Source organism: Ursus americanus, chromosome 28 (genome assembly GCF_024610735.1).
Source record: "Ursus americanus isolate L20-20 chromosome 28, mUrsAme1.1.p, whole genome shotgun sequence".
NCBI lineage: Eukaryota > Metazoa > Chordata > Mammalia > Carnivora > Ursidae > Ursus > Ursus americanus.
In genome coordinates this window covers 34,372,044-34,379,600 of record NC_142154.1, presented here as the reverse complement: position 1 = coordinate 34,379,600, position 7,557 = coordinate 34,372,044, and the positions used below count along the sequence as shown (strand labels likewise).

General features: G+C 40.5%; 1 pseudogene; it reads right to left on the bottom strand.

Moving 5' to 3' along the window:
• Positions 1-425: 425 nt before the first annotated feature.
• On the bottom strand, positions 426-3,801 carry LOC123800816 (cytochrome c oxidase subunit FA4 pseudogene; annotated as a pseudogene).
• Positions 3,802-7,557: the final 3,756 nt, after the last annotated feature.

Genomic DNA, 7,557 nt, shown 5'->3' with positions numbered 1-7,557 from the left:
GGGCTGTTCAGGTGTTTTTTTATCTGCACTGATTTTTTAATTTTTCTTCTACCAGTAATTGAGAGAAAAGTATTGAAATCTCCAACATAATTGTAGGCCCATCTATTTATTTTTGCAGTTCTAGAAATTTTGCTCCATGCACTTTGAAATTATCTTAGTAAAAGTATACACACTTAGGATTTTGTCTCTCTTGATGAATTGTGTTTTATTACAATTAAAAATTCATTTTTATCTCTAATCATATTTCTTGTCCCAATACCACTTCTTCTTTTCTAAGTTTCAGATATTTGTTAATCAGTGTAAACCCCAACACAATACCCCAACATGATTGCATGCCTTTTGGGGGGAACTGGATAAGTGGAAGACTGTGCAGATGGCTTCTGGGAGAACTTCATTCTAAGCAGCGTTACAGGGAAACCTTTTCCTTAGAAGTTTGGACCCTCTTTCTTCAGTTTGCTGTAATCTACATTCACTGAGTAGAACTAGTATTGATCATGGGACCCAGTTTGTTTCAGGGTCCTGTGTTATTCTTCCTATCCCAACTAACATCGTCATTGAACAATGCCAGGCACAAGACATCCAGGGCTGCTCCGATAAAATAGTGAGACAGCGATCAAACTCGGATGCTTCTTGGCCTGACCCAGGATCATGGTTGTGGCAGAGGCCTCTGGTCCAGAAGGAGAAAAGATCAAATCTGCAAGGCCCGGCACTAAGTAGTCCTACACCAGGGATGAACGGATGTCCAAAGTCACCCAGCTACTTTTTCTGATAGTAATACAGTCACACACGTCTTATCATTATTCTTTTCATGGTGTATCTGATTCCATCCTTTTCCTTGCAAACTATCTGTGCCTTTATGTTTAAACCGGGTTTCTTATAGACAAGCATATAGTCGGATCTGCCTTTTTGTTCTATCCGATAGTATCTGATTTTTAAATTGGGATGTTTAGACCATTTATTTTAATGTAATTTTTGGTATGAATCTTCCATCTTTTTTCTTGCCTCCTATTTGTCCCATCTGTTCTTTGCTCCTTTTCCTTTCTTTCCCTGCCTTCCTTTGGGTTAATTAGGTTTCATTGATGTTCCATTCAGTCTCCATTATTGACTCATTAGATACACTTCTTTATTTTTTAGTGGTTTTTCCACAGCCTCCAATAGATATCTTTAGCTCATTACAGTTCCCCTTTAAATAAAATTATATTCTTTCATGTGTAGTTTCTGACCCTTACAACACTATACATTCATTTCTGCCTCCCACCCTTTATATTACCATCATACATTTATTCACTTATCTTTTAAAGAACTTACGAAATGAGGGGAAAAAAACATTTACTAACATATTTATACTATTTTTGACGCCCTTTCCTTCTTCCATTAGATCCAAGTTTACAGCTGGTATCATTCTTTTCTTCCCAAAGAATTTCCTTTCATCTTTCTTGTTGTGTGGTTCTGCCAGTAACAAAATCTATCAGCTTTTGTTGCCTGAAAAAATCTGTAGTTTGTTTTCTTTTTTAAAGAATATTTTCTCTGACTATAGAATTCTATATTGACAGAGTCTTTCTTTCTTTCCTTTTAGCACCTCAAAAGTGTCTTTTCTGGGTTTCTGGTTGTGACAAAAAGTGCGTGGTATGTGATCTTTCATTCTCCAACATAGAGTGCCTTTTTTCTTTAGACGCTTTTAATAGTTTCATTATTGGTTTTCAACAATTTAATCATGATGTGCCTTTGTCTGGTTTTCTTTATTTTTGTTCTGCTTGGGATTTATTGAGGTCCTTGGGTTTATGAGTTAACATTTTTCATCAAATATGGAAAAGTTTTGCCAATAGTACTTCAAATATTTTTCTGTCCCTTTCTCCCTCCTCTGGGACTTTAGCAATGTATATATTAGATTGTTTATGCTGTCCCATAGGTCACTGTGACTCTTTATTCATTGTTCAGCCTCTTAAAAATTTTCTGTGCTTGAGTTTAGACAGTTTCTATCACTATGTCTTTAAGTTCACTGATGCCTTAAGTTTCTTCTAATCTACTCTTAACCCCATCCAGTGACTTTTTCATTTCACGTATTGTATTTTTGCCTCTAAAAATTCTGTGTAGTTTTCTTCTCAAGCATTTTTGTATCTTCTGTTTTGCATCATTATATTCATATTCTTTCTTTAGGGCCTTCAACATACTGAGCATATTTTTTTAAGTTTCTTTATTTTTTTTTAGTAATCTCTACCCCCAATCTGGGGCTTGAACTCATGACCCCAAGATCAAGAGTCACACACACACACATGCTACTCACTGAGCCAGCGAGACAGCCGTGGAGCATTTTTTTTTTAATTTTTTAAAAGATTTTATTTATTTATTCAACAGAGATAGAGACAGCCAGCGAGAGAGGGAACACAAGCAGGGGGAGTGGGAGAGGAAGAAGCAGGCTCATAGCGGAGGAGCCTGATGTGGGGCTCGATCCCATAACGCCGGGATCACGCCCTGAGCCAAAGGCAGACGCTTAACCGCTGTGCCACCCAGGCGCTCCTGGAGCATATTTTTAATAGCCTTTTTCAAGGCCTTGTTTGCTAAGTCTGTCATCTCTGTTTCTGCTTCAGCCGACTGATTTTTCTCCTCTTTTTTGAGTCACGTTATCCTGTTTCTTGGTATGTCTAGTAATTTTTAGTTGAATTTTTACTTCACTGTGAATATTACGCTGTTGCCTATTTTGTTGTCTTCCAGTAGAATTTTTATAACAGGAGATTAAATTGCCAAGGATTAGCTTAGCCCTTTCTAAGTTTGCTTAAACTTTTGTTATTCTGGAGCTGAATGCCCTGGAGGATCAATACGAAATTTCCACTCTGTCCGGTTATAGCCGAAACATCTCCTCACTTGTATGAACCTTGGGAACTGGGCAACTGACAAATCCCATTGTTCTTTGCCTGAAATCATGGCATTTCAGTCTTTACATGTGGGTCTTATAATTCAGCAAGCATTCCGGGGGACCCCTGTGCAATTTGGGGGATTTCTTCTCCTGCATAGACCCTTGTCTCCAGAGCTCCAGCTATCTTTCCAACTATCTTGGCATTCCTGGACATTGGGCTCCATCTCACACACTAGATGAGGCCCCTGTGCTCTGCTTGAAATTTCTTCTTTGTATCACAGCCCAGAATGTGCCTCCAGACACAGATCCATAGAGATCACTGGGCTCATCTTATTTGTTTCCCTTCTCTCAGGGATCATACTCCCAGGCAGCCCATTTACCAATGTCTAAAAGCAGTTTAATATATTCTTTCTTTTTTTTTGTGGGTTGATTTTTTTTTACAATCTTTCAAATATATTTTACTTATGTAAAATTAACATAGGAGGGTAAAATTTAATTTTAATTTTCAGTGTATTTCCATAATTTTGGTAAAGAAAAGATCATGCCTAATATTTTTTTTACACCAGAGAAGCTAAATTTTATTTTATTTGTTTATTTTTTTTATGTAAATTTCGATGATTCATTAGTTGCCTATAACACCCAGTTTAATATATTCTGATCAGTTTCCTAGCTTGCTATGGTGGGAAAGAAAGTCCGAACTCTGTTACTCTAGCATGGTCAGAAACGGAAATCCTGTGTACTGAATTTTAATTCAGAAACTCTCAGCTGGGCTGGGGAAAGCGGAGGTGGGTTAACAGGTTTGCAGATTAAACACACATATAATAGATATGCAAAAATATTGGTGACAGTGTGAACAAATAGACGGAAAAACCAGACCAAGAGGGACCTGGGGTAGACTCACCAATAGTGTAGGTGGACTGGAGCTGGAACCAGTGGCGCTGGATCATCTGGTGTCGGCCGATTCGTGATAATCGCCCCTCCCTGTGCTAAGAGGAGGGACTCACACCTGGGATGGGCTTCCCCTGGGCAGGGCCATGAGAGGATGCAGTCAGGGAGATGAGTAGCCACAGCTCCCCAGGCACCGTCTCAAAGACCAGTGTCTTCTCAACATTTTCGAAGGTTACATTTGACATGAGGGTCATTAAAATAGTAATAAAAATTTGTTAAGGTAAGCAATATGAAATACTCTATTGAAATACCTGTGCCCCAAATATCAGAGCCTGGAGAAAGTAATCAAAGATTGGGGACCTTTTTGTGACTGTTTTCCCCCTGTACCCCACCCATGCTTGTGTACAGCCCCCCATCTTGGATCCTCACATGCAGTAGGTTTCTACAGCCATTGATAGGTCCCAACAAGGTCCAGTCTGGCCCTAATCTCCCCGATCCTTAAGCTTCCTACCAGGAGCTCTATGCCCAAGGCACGCAGAGTTCCTCATGGTTCCCCATGCACACGGGTGCCCTTTCCCCCCAAGAATCTGTGCATCTGGTGGGTCCTCTAAATGGGAAGGCCTCCCACCGCTTCTGCCAGTTCCACCCCACCTAGCTGACTTCTTTCTCGTTTTTATAGATCCAGCCCACCATGTCCGTCTCCATGAAAGCTTTTCCCCTCACCTCTCTGTGCATGAGGGTGTGGCCCCCTCACTTATATCTGATCTTTGTTCACCTGTTCCTCCTATTAGAGTAGAACTTCTTAAAGACAGAGATTGTGCCTTATACATTTTTATAGTATTTTATTTCTAGACCAAGGAACATGGTAGAAGCTCAGTAAATGTTGCTAAATGGTATATTCACTTCCACCTTAGGAATTTATCTGACAAATGGACCAGAATACTCATGTCAGCCAATCCAGGCATCCCTTTTTCCCTACCTACTGCCGATTAAAGAATGCTAATTTACCCTATGCAAACTCACTAATGGTTACAGCCTCTTTGCCAATACATCTGTTCTCTCTGCGTGTACCAGCACAGTGAGTCCGGTTTAATGGTTCTTAGTCATGTGGGCATGCATTCAAGGCTTCACCCTGGTCATCTTACATAGATTTATGCTTCCCAAGTCTTCTCGATTCCTCACGTTCTACCCGCTCCTAGGAAGGATCATTTCTACAGATGGTTCCTTTTATCATCTTCCTGTTGAGATTTAGTAGTTTTGATCTCAAGGATGGGGTGCTCTTTCACTGGCTCTGCCCTAAAGCTGGAGGCATCTCCCTGTACCTCTGGAACCAATGACCAGCCCTACAGTTTTGAATCTATTTCATAGTTGTATGACCTTCGACGAGTTACTTACCGGACTTTGATCATCTACAAATGAGGATATTGATGATAATTATCAGTGATGTTAGCCGTAGTGGTAATTCAATCACAGCATTGCCAGGGTGATGAAATGAAGTCAAATATGTCAAGAACTAGTATGACGCACCTAATAGGTATTCAGTTAATGTTGCTTTTCTTCTTATTATTATTAACGCTTCATACATAGATGACGTCACCTCTCACCCTGGCCCTCCTGCCTCTCACAAATATATAAACACTTCTAGGAGCTGTTAGGGGCTCTGCGACACGGGAAGGAGACTAGCAAGAGGAAGAGTGCCTGCCACTGGTGTCGGAGGGGTGGTTATATAAATCCTAACTTGAGAGCAGACATCATTTCAAATGCCAGCTCAGTGGAGACTTAGGAACCAGAGACCCAGAATGTCATCTACAAGCATCGTGTGGGATTCTAGAGCACAGGTCATTCAAGAATCCCATATGATTCTGGAAACTTGGTCTGTGAGAATCGTATGGGTTTAGGGAACATCAGGTTCTAGGATGCTACGTGATTCTAGATCAAATGGCTTAAAAGAACTTTGGGTGATTCTGAAGCATTAACCTGAAAGAATGTCATATGACAGACAATTGTTGGTTATGATAGTGTTAGGCCATTTCATAACCTTGTGTGAAACTTGACCTACGATAAACTTACATGATTCTGAAAGCTTCGTTTGTTAAAACATTACGTGATTCTCAAAACTTGGCCTGAAAGAATGACTATGCTTGATTCCAGGATCCTGGCTAGGACGATATTACGGCAATAACACTGTGTTATTTCAGAAAATTGTTATACAAGAATAGGTGATTTGGAAGCTTGGTCTATAAGAAATTTAGTGTAAATCTGAAATCTTGGTCTCCGTGTACCTTAGCCTATAGGACTCTTGCATGAGTCTGAAAGCTCGTTTTGTAGGAATCTCAGATAATTCCGAACGCTTGATCAAGAGAATTTCATGTGATTTGGGAAGATTGGTTTCTTGGATTTTGTTTCTGAATCTTAGCTCGTAAGAATTTTAGGTGAATCTGGAATTTTAGCCTGAACAAATTTTATCTAATTCTAGAATCTCAGCCAATGAAAATTTTGTGTGATTCAGAATCCTGGCATATCATAGCACAGCAGGTCAGCACTTTGACCAGAAAGAATGTGGTGCAAGTAACCTGGCCCGTAGTAACACGGTACGGTTTCAGCAACTTCGTCTTTATGAAGTGTGATTATGGAAGCTTGGTATATCAAAGATCGCTAGTTGTCCCTTAATCCCTGTTCTTCGTTTCTTCCTTGGTTACAAGCCACCTGATTTTTAGCTGGGCACATGGCCACCTGAAATAAAATTAAATTTCTCATCCTCTCTTGCCGGTTTATGTTCTCCTTGTAACTCAACTCTGGTCAATGACACGTGAACGAAAGAAGCATACATACTTCCTAGGAAATGCCCATATATGAGGGCTATGGCCTTCGTCTACCCATCCTGCTTCCTGTTGGCTGGAATGCAGACCTGGCTCCGGCAGCCACCCTGAACTATAAAGTGACCTTGGCAGGGAAGTTATGACCGATGGGACCTTGACATCAAAGGAGCCTGAGCTCCTTACACTGGGGAGTACTAGCCCAACCCTACAAAACATGAAAGAGAATTCAAGTGCCTCATTGAAGCAAGCTGGATTCACTATTTTAATTCGAAGAACAGATGTTTCTAAAAACTTGGTTTCTATCATTCTGCCACCATGGCCTATAAATCTGTGATTCTGATACTTGTGATTCTGGATTATCTGCCGTCCACAAAACACACTGCCACCCTCTTGAAGGGGAGGAGCCAAGAACCACGTTTCCCAGAATTCCCTTCAGAATGGTTCCGGATTACTTTGCCTAAGAGAGGCCTTCATGTGAGATTTGGAAGGGAGAAGAGGAGAGAGAGGTCCTTAGTCTCCAAAGACAGGGATAGGCAACATCGTGGGCAGACTCTGGCTGCTACACTTTAGAACAGAAGTTAACAAACTATATAGCCCACAGGTGAAGCTAGCGTAGTGCATGTTTTTTGTTAATAAAGTTTTATTGGAACACAGTCCTGTTTACTGTTGTTTATGTTTACTTTCACACTACAACAGCAAAGCTAAGTAGTTGCTATGGAGACCATATGTGGCCTATAAAGCCTTAAATACTCACTACCTGGCCCAGCACAGAAAAAGCTTGCCAATTCGTTCTATAGAATACATGGTCAGGGTTCTGTAACTTCAAATAATAAGTATGTATCGAGTATGTATCAGATGTCTGCCATGGGAGAGAGTCTTGCCCATAGGTTGGGTACCATTTAGTGGGGCAAGATAAAATATGTCCAGGTAGCAGGGTCTCAAACTTGCTTGTGCTATCTCCAGATATTCAGAGAAATATATAATTTCATTTTTCTT